The sequence below is a fragment of the Protopterus annectens genome, chromosome 2.part1 (genome assembly GCF_019279795.1).
Source record: "Protopterus annectens isolate FY-2018-M chromosome 2.part1, PAN1.0, whole genome shotgun sequence".
Classification (NCBI taxonomy): Eukaryota; Metazoa; Chordata; order Ceratodontiformes; family Protopteridae; genus Protopterus; species Protopterus annectens.
In genome coordinates this window covers 1,452,768,046-1,452,783,817 of record NC_056729.1, presented here as the reverse complement: position 1 = coordinate 1,452,783,817, position 15,772 = coordinate 1,452,768,046, and the positions used below count along the sequence as shown (strand labels likewise).

Genomic DNA, 15,772 nt, shown 5'->3' with positions numbered 1-15,772 from the left:
TCAGTTTTTCTTGCCCTAACCAGTCAGAGGCCCAAGTAAATATGGTAAAGTGATCCTGGTGGCAAAAAGCCACCATTAGAAAAGTACAGTTGTGTACATTTACCACAAATGTAAATGTTTGAGTGTATTCACTGTTGCAGTCTTCACACTTGGGTTATCTGCCTGCAGGTAGCCCTCAGTCGGCCCGAATACCAGAGACTTAGTATTTCTGTGTCGGTTGCTGTCGCTCCAGGACTGACGTCAGGTAGTCAGGAGGCATAAAAACAGGCAGCCGACGCCATTACATTCATTTTTCTTGCCCCAAATCTCAGGAGCCCTGCAAAAGGCAGCTAAGTTATGGTGGGGAAATCACCACCAGTAAAAAGTAAATACCAATACCCCCGCAAGGGGTGAGTAATAGAGACAAAGGGGCTGGAGGAAGGGAAACCAAGACTGCAACAGTAAATACACTCCAACATCTACATTTATGGTAAGGGTACACAACTGTACTATGTTCTTCATATTTCACTGTTGCAGTCATCACACGTAGGTTAATTCCCAAAGCTGAAGACAGGGAGGAGGCAGTCAAGAAGAGTTTGGGCTGGCTAGTATGCCCTGCAGGACTGCTGTTGCAAAACCCGCCCTAGATTTGGAAAATATAGGCAGGTGATGATACTTAGTGAATGTGTGTACAGAACTCCAGGTAGCAGCTTCTAATGTCCCCGGTAGGGATTCCCCCCTGAGGAATGCTGAGGAGGTAGAAGTTGCCTTAGTGGAATGTGTTCTGACCCTGAGGGGGTGGTTTCCCCTGGTGTTTGTAGCAGAAATGGATACAGTGTGCTAACTTAGGTTGGTACTAGGCTATCTGCCCGAAGGCATTTATAAGCCTAGCCAGAATGTGTTGTCTTTTGCCGACCCCTTAGATTAGTTCTCTGTGCCTCTGTCCAGCAGAGCCACTTAAGTGATCCCAGAGATAAACTTTCTGTTTCCCATACACTCATCAAGGTTTCTTTTGAAGAGTGTTAGCGATGAGCTCTGCCTAATGTAGACTGGAATTTTGTTCCAAAGCATGGGAAGTCTCTGGGACAAGAATCTATCCCTCCAGCACATGCTATTTATTGTTGTGGTGAGGTTTAGATCCATTTTGAAATTGTCTGTTTTGAAATGGCCTTGCCCCTTGCCCCTGGTGCAAAACTGAGTCGTAACTCGTCAGATTTTCTGAAAGGCTTAGTCCTATCCAGGTAGAATCAGAGCTGTCTGTGCACATCCAAGAGTGAAGGATCATTTCCCCTTTAATTTGAAGATTAGGGAAGAATGTTGGCAAATGCATGGATTGGTTGAGAGCCACACTGGACACCACTTTAGGCATAAAGGAAGATTAGTCCTGAGGGAGACCCTGTCAGCATGAAAAATAATTAAAGGTGCCACAGTCATAAGTGCTTGTAGCTCAGACACTCTCCTAACTGAAGTGATGGCCAGAAGCAAAGCTGTTTCCCAAGACAGGTATTTTAACTCTGCAGGCTCAAAGGGGGGTAGCGTGAGCTTTTCCAGTACAAAGTTAAGGTCCCAAGCAGGGGTGGGTGCTCTCCATGATGGCCTTAAGTTGTTTGCCCCTCTCAGAAACTGTTTGATGAGAGGGTGGGAGAAGGGAGGTGGCTCAGTGTTGTAATGAGCCAAGATGGCAGAGCCATGGATCTTAATGGAGGAGAAGGATATACCTCTGTGGAGTAGATCTGCTAGGTAATCCAGGATTAGAGGCAGGAAGGCAGTGCTGTGTCCTCTCCTTTAGAATTAATCCAGGAGCTATACCTTTTCTACTTATCAGCGTAGGACTTCCTTGTACTGGATCTTCTGGCTTCAAGAATGACATCCAGCAGCTGCTTGCTTAGGCTGGTCACTGGGGGAGAATTCAAGAAATAAGCCAGGCTGCAAGACTCAGGGTTTGCAGTTGTGGATGCAAGATCTGCCCACCCTGCTTAGTGAGAAGGGTTGGGCTGAGGGGTAGGTGCCAGGGTGGCACCGGTGACAGGCTGTGCAGTAGTGGCTACCAGTGCTGGCATGGCCAGTCCGGGGCAATCAGGATTGTCCTTGGTCTGTCCTGTCTTATCTTGAGCAATATTCTTGAAAAAAGGGGCAGAGGTGGAAATGCATAGATCGATAGGTTTACCCGCTGGAAGGATAGGGCATCCACATTCCAGGCCCTGCGGTGAGGTGCCCTGGTGCAAAATTTGCTGAGCTGGTGATTGTAGAGGGAGGCAAAGAGGTCCACCTCTGGAGGTCCCCCATTCCTGTATCAGAAGGCTGAAGGTGCTGGGCTGCAATTACCACTCGTGTGGGTCCAGGAGATTTCTGCTTAAGTCGTCTGCCAGTGAGTTTAGTTTGCTTGGCAGGAACTGAGCTTGCAGGTGGACCTGCATGTCCAGGGCCGTGTTCCACACGGCCATGGCCAGCCTGCAGAGTGGGTAAGAGTGGGTTCCCCCCTGCTTGTTGATGTACCATAACTGTGGCATTGTCGTTTTTATTACCACGGGGCCTAGTGAGAGTAGGGATCTGAAGGCTGTTAGAGCGCTCAACAGCTAGCATCTCTTTTTGGTTGATGTGCAGATGAATTTGACTTGGGCTACAGTGGCACTGAATGCACTTGTCATCCAGGTGTGCCCAACAGGCATAGTCTGTCTTTAGGGTCTGGGCAGCATGGTGTTGCATAAAGGGAAGTCCCTTGTTTTCTTTGCATGCTGCTGCCCACCAAAGAAACTCTGTCCTTAGACAAGGTATGATAGGAATGGCATTTTCCAGGTCCTGAGAATGTTGGCACCAAAGATTTTTTAAGTGACACTGAAGTTTTCTCATATGTGGTCTGGCATACGGAATTAGTAGGATGCAAGAGGCCATGAACCCTAGGGCGTGCAGGAATTTCCTTGTGGATAGCTGGATTCTGGTGGCCATTTCAGTGAAGTAGTCTGTCAGATAGGCTTGTTTTTCTGGAGTAAGGAATGCCATCTGGGATGCTGTGTCTAAGCTTTCTCCCAGGAATACAATCTTTTGACTGGGGACTACTTTTGATTTCTTTTCATTGATAGTGTACTCCAGGGAGGATATAAGGTTCTTTACAAATGTCAGGTGCTGCAACAGCATTTTCTGTCTGCCTGACTTGGGCAGTCGTCCAAGTATGGGAAAATTTGAATTTTTCTCTCTCTGCAGAAGGCAATGGCTGAAGCCAGGCATTTTGTGAATATTCTGGGAGCAGTGGATAAGCCAAAGGGAAGTGCAGAGAACAGATAATGCATAGATCCTGCCCGGAAGCGTAGGTATTTCCTGCATGAGTCCCTGATAGGGATGTGTAGATAGGCTTCTTTAAGGTCCAGGGTGACTAACCAGGCATCTTTGCCCAGCATAGAATGCAGCTGCTGAAGATCAAGCATTTTGAATTTTGGTACCAGCAGGAAGGTGTTTAGAATGGAGAGATCTAGGAGTGGGCGCCAAGTGCCCTCTTCTCTAGGTACAAGGAAAAGTCTGGACTAGAACCCTTGACCTATCTGTTCTGCAGGAACAAGTTGAATTGACCTTATGGAGAGCAGAGATTAACTTGGTTTTGTGCCTCTGTCCACTGGTTTGGAGGTAGATCTGGGAACCCTTTTGGGGTTTACAGTGAGTGGAAGTAAAATTTGTACTCCTGGGATACAATGTTGAGAACCCATCGGTCTTTGAAGATGGAAGTCCATTTTTTTACATGATGGGCAACTTTTCCTCCTAGGAGCACGAGCAGCTGGGCAGAAATCAGGTGTGGAGTTGAGAAGTCATTGCGAATTCTTTCCTTAAGGGGGTGGCTTAGCACTCCTTGTTTTTGGTGGAGGAACTCCACTGCTCAGATCTCTGCATACCCTGAGACTGTAGTCTAGGGGGTCTGTTTCCCCTGGGTCAAGTTTGAGACGGCTGGAAAGGACCAATGCTTCGAGGGGCAATGCCTACTGAATCTAAGAGGCTGCACTTGCAAGTAATCTTAGACTGTCTGAATAGATTTAGCTTTTACTTCCATCTTTTTAAGAACCTCTTCTGCTTTGGTGCCAAACAGATTGTCCTTGTTCAAAGGAGCATCTAGTAATTTTGATTTGACATGGTCTGGCAAGGTCTGCTCCTTAAGTCAAGCATGCCTTCTCAGTACAGAACCAGTGACTGCTGCTCTGCAAGATGTTTCTAGGGCATCAAAGCCACATTGCAAAGTATGCTTGCTGACTTGGCTTGCAGAATGCATAAGCTCTTGTAATTCTTTATTTTCTGCACAGTCTGTAAATGTAGCTTATTTTTGCTTAATAAATTCCATAATATGTTGTTGGTACTTCAGCATGTAAAACTGGCTATTCAAAGCACTAACAGCGAGTGTTGCACAGGTGTATACTTTCTTACCCCATCAGTCCAAAGCTCTGGAATCCCTGTCCGAAGGGGTGGGATTCTTAGCTGTAGTTGCTTTGATACCTTTAGGCCCCCGGAAGATGACCTCTGGGTCAGCAGTAGGATTTTTGAAAAGGAATTTTTGAGAGCCAGGAATTTTTTAGTACCTGTCTGGTTTCCTAGGAGCAGGGGGAAAAATATCAGGAGTTAGACTGGATTCCATAAAGACATCATCCACAACATCCAGGACTGGGGGGCATTGCTAAAGGCCTATGTGGTGGCAAATCTAGAAATTCTCTGAGTCTCTTTTTGGACTGAGAATAGTCTTGGCATTCCCAGTAGAAATACTCTCAAAGTATGTAAGGTTTCACCAAAAGAAAAATCCTCTGGAGGAGAAGCAGAAGGAATGCATTCCTCTGCATCTGAATTGTCATAAGCAGATAAAGGTATGTCTTCATAATCAGACAGCTCAGAGTAGTCGGACTCTCGGTCTGTTAAAGCTGCTGAGGATAGGACTCTTTTTCTCTTAGCAGGGGAAATCTGGATTACCCTAATCAGCATAATAACGTGTTCTGCCATTTTAAGCATTTGATGTTGTGGCAAGTAAGCAGGTGCTTGAGTGTGGGTAGTCGTTTTTTTTAGGCGTAGCTCGTACTCTTGGCCTTAGAAACTCTGTAGTTTTAGACAGAACTGAAGACGCGAAAGAAGTCGTTTGTGCTGAATATCGTTAGTGCGAAGAACTTCCTCAGAAGCCGGTGCTTGCTCAGCGGCTCCGGACCCATTCAAGGCAGAGACATCCGCAGGTTCCGTAGTCGAAGAGTCTCTCGGCATACCGGACTCCAAATGGGTATCGGTAGAGGCCTGCCAATCCACTGAAAGAGGCATCAGGGGCTGCGAAAGCACCTCATGGAGTACCGGCAAACTGGCGACTAGCTTAACAGAAGCATCGTCGGCAGTTTTGGACCAGTGACGTCTGTCTCTGTCTTTAGCCTTACTTTTTTTTGGAAGATCGGTAGTCGGATGGCTTACCGAAGCCATTTTGGAATACGGAGATTGAGAAGTGAAGTATTTAGCAACAATAAGTGCCCGACGACGAATAGTTCGGGCGTTGAACAAGGCACAAAACTGACAGTGACGTACGTCATGGTATGAGCCTAAACAGGTGACGCAGTTAAGAATGGAAACCTTAGTGTTGCTTTCCACAGGAGAGATAAATTAACTTTTTCTGACATTGGTTAGAGCAAGAAAAAAGGATCCACAATGGGGTACTTAGCTTTAGAAGACTTCAGAATGCTTCAATTCTGAAACAAAAGCTCAGGTAGCGGCCGACCAACACTTGTGCGAACTGCTTCTGCTTCAGGCTCCTCGGCAAGAAAGACTGATGTAATGGTGTCAGCTGCCTGTTTTTATACCCCTGACGTCAGTCTTGGAGCAACAGCAACAAACACAGAAATACTAAGTCTTTTGTTCGGGCCGACTGAGGGCTACCTGCAGGCAGACAACCCAAGTGTGATGACTGCAACAGTGAAACACGAAGAACATCTTGTGTCTCCCTCAAGAAAGAAGATACAACGGGGAAGGAGGGTGGGAAACCAGGACTGCAACAGTGAATACACTCAAACATCTACATTTATGGTAAGTGTACACAACTGTACTATGTTCTTTGTGTTTCACTGTTGCAGTCATCACCTGTGGGAGAATTCCCAAAGCTTAGAAGAGGGGTGGTAGGATTAGTGAGAGACCTAGGAATAAGTCAGCATGCCCTGCAAAACTGCAGAGGCAAACCCTGCTATAGCCTTTGAAAATAAAGGTAGGTGGTAATGCTTGGTAAAGGTATGGACAGACGTCCAGGTGGCAGCTTCCAGGATGTCCCTGGTGGGAACTCCTCTGAGGAATGCTGTGGAAGTGGAGACTGCCCTAGTGGAATGGGTTCTAATACACTTGGGGGGGGGGGGGGGTTTCCCATGCAAACTGTAGCAGAAATGGATACAGTGTGATATCCATTTGGAAATGAGCTTCCCCTCTGCTCCTGGGGCAAAGCTGAAAAGTAGTTGGTCCGTTTTCCTTAAGGGTTTAGTATGGTCTATATAGTATCTGAGCTGCCTGTGAACTTAATTCTTTCCCCCTTGTTTTGAGAGGTAGGAAAGAAGGTGGGTAGATGTATGGCCTGGTTGAGAGTTACATTAAATACCACCTTGGGCATAATAGAGGGATTATTCCTCATGGAGACCCTTCTGCATGGAAGATAATAAAAGGCTCAATGGCCATCAGTGCCTGAAGTTCTGAGACCCTTCTGGTTGAGGTAATAGCTAGGAGAAAAGAAGTCTTCCAGGAGAGGTATCTTAGTTCTGCTGAAGCAGCAGGTTCGAAGGATGGTAAAGTTAGTTTTTCCAAAACATAATTCAGGTCACAGTCTAGAGTGGGTGGCCTTCTGAGAGGTCTGATATTAGAAGCCCCTCTGAGGAATTGCTTAATCAAAGGATGGGAAAACAGGGGCTGTTCTGTATCAAAATGAGCTGAAATGGCTGAGGTGTGTATTTTAATAGAGAAGGAGAGACCACTATTAAGTAGCTCTGCTAGGCAGTCCAGGATAAGTGGGATGGAAGGTTGTGAGGTACTCCCCCCCCCCCCCTCTGGAATGGCTACAGGAGCAGAATGTTTTCCATTTTCCTGCATAAGATTTTCTGGTGCTGGGCCTTATGGCCTCTGTGATAATGTCTAGGAACTGTTTGCTTAACAGAGGTTCCTTGTTTGCTTTTAGAGTATTAGCCATGCTGATAGTTTGAGAGTCTGGAGGTCGGGGTGCAGTATTCCCCCCCTCCCCCGAATGAAGAAGTCTGAGATGTGGGGAAGCTGCAGGGGAGACTGTAAGGTCAGGCTGCGCAGTAAGGGGTACCAATGTTGTCTGGGCCAATCTGGAGCAATGAGGATTGCCTTTGGTCTCTACACAAAGAGGAGAAGATCAAGGCATCCACATTCCATGCTAGGTGGTGATGCTCGTGGTACAGAATTTTTCAGCTGATGGTTGGGATGTGAAGCAGAGAGATCCACCTCCAGAGTCTCCCCACACCTGAGTGATTTGTAAAAAGATTTTTCTGTGGAGCTGCCATTTGTAGGGGTCCAGTAAGTTTCTGCTTAAGTGGTCTGCCAGGGTGTTGTTGATCCCTGGTAGATATTGTGCTGTCAGGTGTAGTCCCATGGAAGAGGCTGCCAAACAGACTGTCATATCTAGCCTGCACAGAGGGTAATATTTGGTTCCTCCCTGTTTGTTGATGTGCCACATCACTGTGGTGTTGTCTGTTTTGATGAGGAGAATCCCTGGCTTGAGATGGTGTTTGAAGGATGTCAGAGCCTTTTGTACTGTCATTTCCTTCTGGTTGATGTGTAAGGGAACGTTTTGGGCATCCCAAAGACCTTGGGTGAACTTGCTTTGTAGGTGACCGCCCCAAGCTATGTCGGAGGCGTCAGTGGTAATGGTCTGCACAGTTTGGCAGAGGGTGAGGGGAAGACCCTTGTTCTGGGCACAGGCCCCTGACCACCAGAGAAACTCTGCCCATATGCAGGGGATCAGAGGTAGGGAGGGTCTCTAGAAGTTTTGAGTGCTGACACCAAAGGTTCTTTAGGTACCACTGAAGTTTTCTCATGTGAATCCTGGCCAGAGGAATTAGAACGATGCAAGATGCCATGTACCCCAACACTTGCAGAAACTTCCTCGCAGTGAGGTGACTTCTGGAAGCCAGATCGGTAAAATAGAGAGGCAAAAAGTTCTGGTTTTCTGGGGATAGGAAGGCCATTTGGGATGCTGTATCCAGCAATGCTCCAAAGAAAATGATCTTCCTGGAGGGTGTTTGCCTTGATTTCTTCTCGATGACAGTGTACCCTAAGGAGGTTCAGAGGGTTTGACAAAGAGGAGGTCCTGAAGGAGCTTTGCTTTGCAATCTGCCTGAATAAGGCGGTAGTCCAGGTAAGAGAAAATGTGTATATTTTTCTGTCTGCAAAAAGCTACGATCGGGGCTAAGCATTCGTTGAATACACTGGAACCAGTAGATAAGCGAAAGGGTAGTGCAGAGAACTGAAAGTGTTGAGAGCCTGCTCTGAAGCTAAGGAATTTCCTGAAAGATTCCCTTATGGGGATGTGGAGGTAAGGCATCTTTTAGATCTAGGGTAACTCATCAGGCATTTTTTGCCAGCACAGGCAGAAGCTGCTGCAAATTTAGCATTATGAATTTGGGGATGATCAGGAAGGTGTTCAGAATGGACAGATCCAGGATGAGGAATCAAGTGCCCTTAATTTCTGGGAACAAGGAATAGTCTGGAATAAAAGCCTTTGCCTGTTTGATCTGAGGGAACAGGTTCTACTGCCCCTTGGGATATGAGAGTTTGGACTTGTTTCAATGCTTCTGTCCACGGATTTGGAGCCAAGTCTGGGTACCCTCTTGGAATTGGGAGTTCATTGAAGGAGAATTTGTATCCCTGAGAAATGATCTTTGAGATCCATTGGTCCTTTCTTACAGAAAGCCAATTCTCTTTGCAGAGGGAGAGCCTTCCTCCTAGTTTTTGGTGAGTGAAAGGAGGGCAGAGGAGGGAGAGGGAGTAATTGAGAGATTTTGCCATAAAGGGATGGCTTAGAAAGTACAGTTTTGTACCTACCATAAATGTAGATGTTCGAGTGCTAATACAACTGCAGTCATAACAGATGGGTTCTCCTGCCGTCAGGCGGGTCCTCGGCCGGCCGAATTCCAAAGACTAGGTCCGGCGTCGGTTGTCGTCGTTTTCTTTCCTGACGTCAGTGTGACAGGGGTATATAAGACACAGCCGACGCCATTTTCTTCAGTCTTCCTTGCCCCAGATGCCAGGTGCCCCCAGCAGGAAGGCAATATATATAAAAATATATATATGTATATAATATATAATCATGCATTGTAATCTAATCAAAAACCATTAGTTGCAAGCAAATACACCATAGAAAGATAACCCAATCAAGTTGTAAGATGAAGAGTTAGCCACTAGGTCTGTACCCAGAGGGGAAGTAGGGAGGGAAACCTGGACTGCAGCTGTATTAGCACTCGGACATCTACATTTATGGTAGGTACAAAACTGTACTATGTTCATCGTGCATACAACTGCAGTCATAACAGATGGGTGGAATCCCAAAGCTACGCACAGGGTGGTAGGCACTAGGTGGAACTGGGAGGAGCCAGAATGCCCTGCAACACAGCAGTGGCAAAGCCTGCTCTAGTTTTGGAGTATAAAGGTAGGTGGCAGTGTTTAGTGAAGGTATGCACAGAACTCCAAGTGGCTGCCTCCAAAATATCTTTGGTAGGGACTCCTCTGAGGAAGGCTGCAGAGGTAGCTGTGGCCCTTGTGGAGTGGGATCTGATGCCTGCAGATACAGATTTACCATGAAAGGAGTAACAAAACTGTATGCAGTGGCCTATCCATTTTGAAATTGTCTGTTTGGAAATTGGCTTCCCTTGAGCTCCTACAGCATAGGACACAAAGAGTTGTTCTGATTTCCTGAAAGGCTTTGTTCTGTCCAAATAGTAGCGTAGCTGTCTATGGATGTCTAAGGAATGTAGCAGCCTTTCCCCTTTGTTTTGAGGATTGGGGTAAAAGGTAGGTAAGTGAATGGCCTGATTTAAAGCTACCCTGGATACTACCTTAGGCATAAATGACGGGTTGGTTCGTAGGGAAACCCTGTCCTGATGGAAGATGAGAAAGGGCTGCTCAGCCATGAGGGCTTGTAGTTCCGAAACCCTACGAGCTGAGGTAATGGCCAGAAGGAAAGCCGTTTTCCAGGACAAATATTGCAAATCTGTTGAGGCAGCTGGTTCAAAGGGAGGCAATGTTAATTTTTCTAGAATGTAATTAAGATCCCAGAATGGTATTGGTTGTTTCCTTGGAGGTCTTATATTCTTAACCCCTCTGAGGAACTGTCTAAAGAGTGGGTGAGAGAATAAGGGTGGATCAGTGTTGTATTCTGCAGAAATGGCTGAGGCATGGATTTTGATTGAGGAAAATGAAAGTCCACTGTTCAACAGCTCAGCTAGATACTGTAATATCTGAGGCAAATTCAGTTTTCTAGGATCCTGGCCTTTTTTCTCATTCCAAGCGCAAAACTGTTTCCATTTTGTGGAGTAAGCCTTTCTAGTAGATGGCCTTCTGGCCTCCAAAATGACATCCTGCACCTCCTTAGAGAGTAGGGTCTGTTGTGGTGTTGAGGAATTTTCCATGCAGCCAGATTGAGTGTTTTCAGCTGACTGTGAAGAGTTTTGTAGCTGTGCTGAGTCAGTAGAAGAGGCATTAGAGGTAGGGTCCAGGGAGGAGAATGTGTTAGGCTCCTCAGGAGTGGGTACCAGTGTTGTCTTGGCCAGTCTGGAGCCATCAGTATCATCTTCGGTCTGTCTGCTCTTGCTTTCAAGAGCACCTTGGGCAGAAGAGGCAAAGGTGTGAAGGCGTAAACTGTCCGTGCTGCCCAACTGAAATAAAGGGCGTCCACTCTCCAGGCCTTTCGATGGAATGTCCTTGAGCAGAATTTTGTCAATTGATGATTCCTGTGGGAGGCAAAGAGATCTATGTCTGGCCTTCCCCACGCTTGGATTATCTTTGCAAACACTTGAGGATGCAACTTCCATTCGTGCGGGTCTGTCATATTTCTGCTTAGATTGTCTGCCAGCGTGTTTTCCAAACCTGGCAGGTACTGTGCTTGAAGTTCGATTTGCCATTCCAGAGCCAAGTTCCAAAGTGACATGGCTAGCCTGCACAGGGGGTATGAATGTGTTCCTCCTTGTTTGTTTATGTACCACATTACTGTGGTGTTGTCTGTTCTTATCAATAATTGCCTTGGATGCAGGAGGTCCTTGAAAGCTGTAATTGCATTTATCACTGCTAGCATTTCCTTTTGATTGATGTGAAGGTGCTTTTCCTTTTGGGACCATTTGCCCTGAATGCACCTATCGGTCATGTGTGCCCCCCCAGGCGTAGTCTGAGGCGTCTGTTGTGATGACTTGATCTGCTTGAGGCTTGCAGAATGGTAGACCTGTGTTTGTTTGGCATGCTTGGGCCCACCATAGAAATTCCTTTTGCAAACATGGATTAGTGGTATTATTGTTTCTAAACTGTGGCTGTGTTGAGACCATAGGTTTTTTAGGTACCACTGAAGTTTCCTCATATGCAACTTTGCACATGGGATTAGAAGAATGCAAGATGCCATGAAACCCAGAGCCTGCAGGATTTTCCTTGCAGTTAGCCTGGTACTATTTGCTAGTATTTTGAAGTACTGAGTTAGTTGCCCCTGTTTTTCTGGCGTAAGATAGGCCATCTGGGTGTTTGTGTCCAAGTTGGCACCCAGGAAAATTATTTTCTGAGATGGTGTTAGCCTGGATTTCTCTTTGTTGACTGTGTATCCCAGAGAATTCAATAACCGTGTTACATAAGCCAGATGTTCCAGAAGTATGTGTTTGCTGTCCGCTTGGATCAGGCAGTCGTCCAAATAAGGGTAAATTTGTATCCCTTGAAGTCTGCAGTAGGCAATTACTGATGCCAGGCATTTCGTGAATACTCTGGGTGCAGTAGATAAGCCAAAGGTCAATGCAGAGAATTGATAGTGGATTGAACCTGCAAGAAATCTGAGGTATCTTCTGCAGCTTTGTCTGATTGGGACATGCAGGTATGCTTCCTTGAGGTCCAATGTTACCAGCCAAGACTCCTTGCCCAGCATGGGAAGAAGCTGCTGTAAGGTGAGCATCTTGAATTTTGGTACGAGTAGAAATGTGTTTAGGATGGATAAGTCCAAAATGGGTCTCCAAGCGGTTCCCTTCCTTGGTACCAGGAATAGTCTGGAATAAAAACCTTGACCTTGTTCGTGAGTAGGTACCTCTTGAATAGCTTTCATGTCCAAGAGCTTTGAAATTTGTATTTGAGCCTCTGCCCTTTGATTGTGTGGCACGTTCGGCATGCCTCTCATTTTTGGAAGAGTGTGAAAATGAAATCTGTAGCCTCTGTTTATAATGTCCAGGATCCATTTGTCTGTTGTGATAATATGCCAATTTTTTGAAAATAATGCCAGCTTTCCTCCCAAGGGTTCTGCCAGCTGAGACTTGCTTGGCATGCAAAAGGGAAAGTCATTGGGTTTGTTTCCTGTATTGTTGTGCACTGTCTTCGCCACCTCTTGGTGCTGGAGTTTGCCATTGTCTGCCTCTATATGATCCTTGAGATTGTCCTCTGCCCCTTGTGCGCCTGTATCTACCTCTTTGGGGCTTGTCCGTGGCTGGAAAGGACCAGTTTTCTGAAGGCCAATTTCTGCTAAAACGTGGTGGTTGTACCTGTAGAAAAGCTTTGACAGTTTTCATAGATTTAGCTTTTTCTTCCATTTTCCGTAGTATCTCCTCAGCATTAGTACCAAATAATACATCCTTTTGTAAAGGAGCATCTAGTAGTTTAGCTTTAACATGATCAGGCAAGGTTTGTTCCCTAAGCCAGGCATGTCTACGAATGACTGATCCTGTAACAGCAGCTCTACTTGAGGCCTCTAGAGCATCATAGCCACATTGTAAGGTGTGCTTACCCACTTGTTCTGCACTATGCATCATATCCTGCAACTCCTTCAAATCTGGTTGTTCAGGTTGTGACATTTTATTCCTTAATTGTGATAACAGAAACTGCTGATATTTAAGCATATGGAACTGACAATTTAAGGCTCTCGCGGCTAGGGTGGCCGAGGTATATACCTTTTTTCCCCACCTTTCTAAGGATCTAGACTCTCTTTCGGAAGGTAATGGATTCTTAGCAGTAGAGGCCTTCATTCCCTTGGGGCCCTGAGAAATGGTTTCAGGGTCAGCATTATGGCTTTTGTAAAGAAATTGGTGTGAGTTAGGAACTCTGTAGTACCTATCAGGCTTGACTGGGGCAGGAGGCAGGGAATCCAGATTAAGGCAAGCCTCCAAGTACATCATCAAGTATGTCCAAGACAGGAGGAATCGCCAGAGGTCTGTGCTGAGGTAGCAAAAGAAATTACCTAAGTCTTTTCTTGGAGTCTGAAAAAATCTTGGCCTTCCCAATGAAGTGTTCCCTCAAGGTATGCAAGGTTTCCCCAAAAGAAAAATCCTCTGGGGGAGATACAGAAGGAATGGACTGCTCTGCATCAGAATCTTCAAAAGGGGAGTACGAGTGTTCCTCTTCATCAGAATGTTCTGAAATAATGGAGCCCTGGTCAGAAGAGGGAGAATCTTCCTCCACTCTGGGTCTCTTGTCCGGAGGGGGTTGGGAACCCCTGATAAGAGTAATTAAATCCTCAGCCATTTTGAGCATCTGCTTTCTAGGCATGGGACCTGGAGATGGGCCCTATGCAAAAGGCCTCTTGGGATGCATGGCTGATTTGGACTTAGTAAAGGCCTTTATGGAAAAGGAAGATGAGGGTCTGAAGACACCAAGGGTGGAAGTGGACCTGTCCACATTAAGAGGATCAACACTCACAGTGGCTTCGGTAGCTGTAGTCAGGGTATGGGCCGAGGCACCTGCGGTCTCGGTTACAGAAGACACCGCCAGAGAAGTGTCGTCAGTAGTCAGGGGCTGCGTAGGCGCCTCGATGAGAACCGGACCAAGTGTAGTCGGTTTTGGCGTGGTGTCGGTGGAGACCGCGGACCTCGCGTGTCGGTCTTTGTCCTTGCGGTTTTTTTGGACAAAACGGTAGTCGGAGTCTCCGACATTTTATAATCAAAAGCTTTACCAAAAACGTGCTGGGCGAACTCCGCCCGACGCTTAATAGTGCGTTTATTGAAAGTAGCACAAAAGCGACAGCCCGAGACGTCGTGGTCTGGGCCTAAACAAGGTACACAGAGGGAATGGAAATCCTTATGCGGTATTTGCTTCCCACAAGAAATACAATTGTTAACTTTGTCTGACATCGGTCTGAGGCAAGAAAAGTTTCCCCAACGGGGTACTTAGCTTTAAAGAAGACTTCAGTTTCCAAATTTTCGTAATTTCAGGAGCTGGCCGACCGGCACTTGCGAACTGCTTCTGCTTCGGGCACTGTGCGGCAAAAAAGACTGAAGAAAATGGCGTCGGCTGTGTCTTATATACCCCTGTCGCACTGACGTCAGGAAAGAAAGCGACGACAACCGACGCCGGACCTAGACTTTGGAATTTGGCCGACCGAGGACCCGCCTGACGACAGGAGAACCCATCTGTTATGACTGCAGCTGTATGCACGATGAACATCTCCCTGCCTTTGGAGTGGAAGTGGTCCACTGCTTGGTTCTCTGCTGTCCCTGGGATAGGAGTCTGGGTGTTATGTCCCTGTGGGGCTTAACTTGCCCCGGTCTTCTAGATGCATGAAAGGACCAGTGTTTTGAAGGAAAATTCCTGTTGAAACTAGGAGGTTGTACCTGAAGAAAACCGTTTACTGTTTGTATAGATTTTGCTTTATCTTCCATCTTTTTAAGCACCTCCTTTACCGCTTTTACTCCAAACAAGCGGTCCTTATCAAGTAATTTAGATTTGACATGATCATGGAGAGGTTGTTCCTTCAACCAAGCATGTCTCCTAATAACAGATCCTGACACTGCTGCCCTGCTTGAGGCTTCTAGGGCATCATATTCACAGTGTAATGAGTGTTTAGCCACTTGACAAGTAGAGAGCAGTAAATCTGCTAAGTTTTTCGAATTGGCAGTCAGGAAATATTGAAAATGTTTGTTTTAATAGTTCCAAAGTGTGTTGTTGACATTTCAAAATGTGGAACTGACAGCTGAGTGCTCTGATAGCTAAGGCTGCAGAGGTGTATACTTTTTTACCCAATCTGTCCAGAGCTCTGGAATCCTTGTCAGGAGGAGTAGGATTCTTTTCATTACTAGCCTTAGCTCCTTTTTTGTCCCTGTGTAATGACCTCCGGGGTCTGCAGCAGGATTTCTGTACAGGTACTTGAGAGAATTCGGTACTCTGTAAAATCTGTCAGGCTTTCTGGAGCAGGTAAGAGGGTGTCAGGAGTTAAGTTGGACTCCTAGAAGACATCATCAACCACCTCTAAGATAGGGGAGATGCAAAAAGTCTGTGCTGGGGAAGGTCTAAAAAGTCTCTTTGTCTTTTCTTAGACTGAGGGAAGTCCTGGGATTCCCAGTGGAAATGTTCCCAGAGAGTGTGAAGGGTTTCACAAAGGAAAGATCTTCTGGTGGGGAGGCAGAAGGAATGAATTCCTCTGCATCTCAATCCTCATAAGCAGTAAGAGGCTGTTGTTCCTGTTCAAAATCTGAAAAATCAGACTCCTCAGAATCCTGTTCTGTCAGTATTTCACAGGAAGGGTCACTTTTCTTTTAGAAGGTGTGGTCTGACTACCCTTGATCAGGGTGATAAGATCTTCCACCATTTTAAGTATTTGAGCTTAGGGTGGTGTAGCAGGGGTAAAATGGTG

The 15,772-nt window shown here is 46.2% G+C and overlaps 1 protein-coding gene across 3 annotated transcripts in view; it reads right to left on the bottom strand.

Annotated features, from left to right (window-relative positions):
- Positions 1-15,772, bottom strand: part of PDS5A (PDS5 cohesin associated factor A) — a 4,482,835-nt gene that overhangs the window by 3,357,019 nt on the left and 1,110,044 nt on the right. The gene's annotated exons all lie outside the window — the stretch shown is intronic.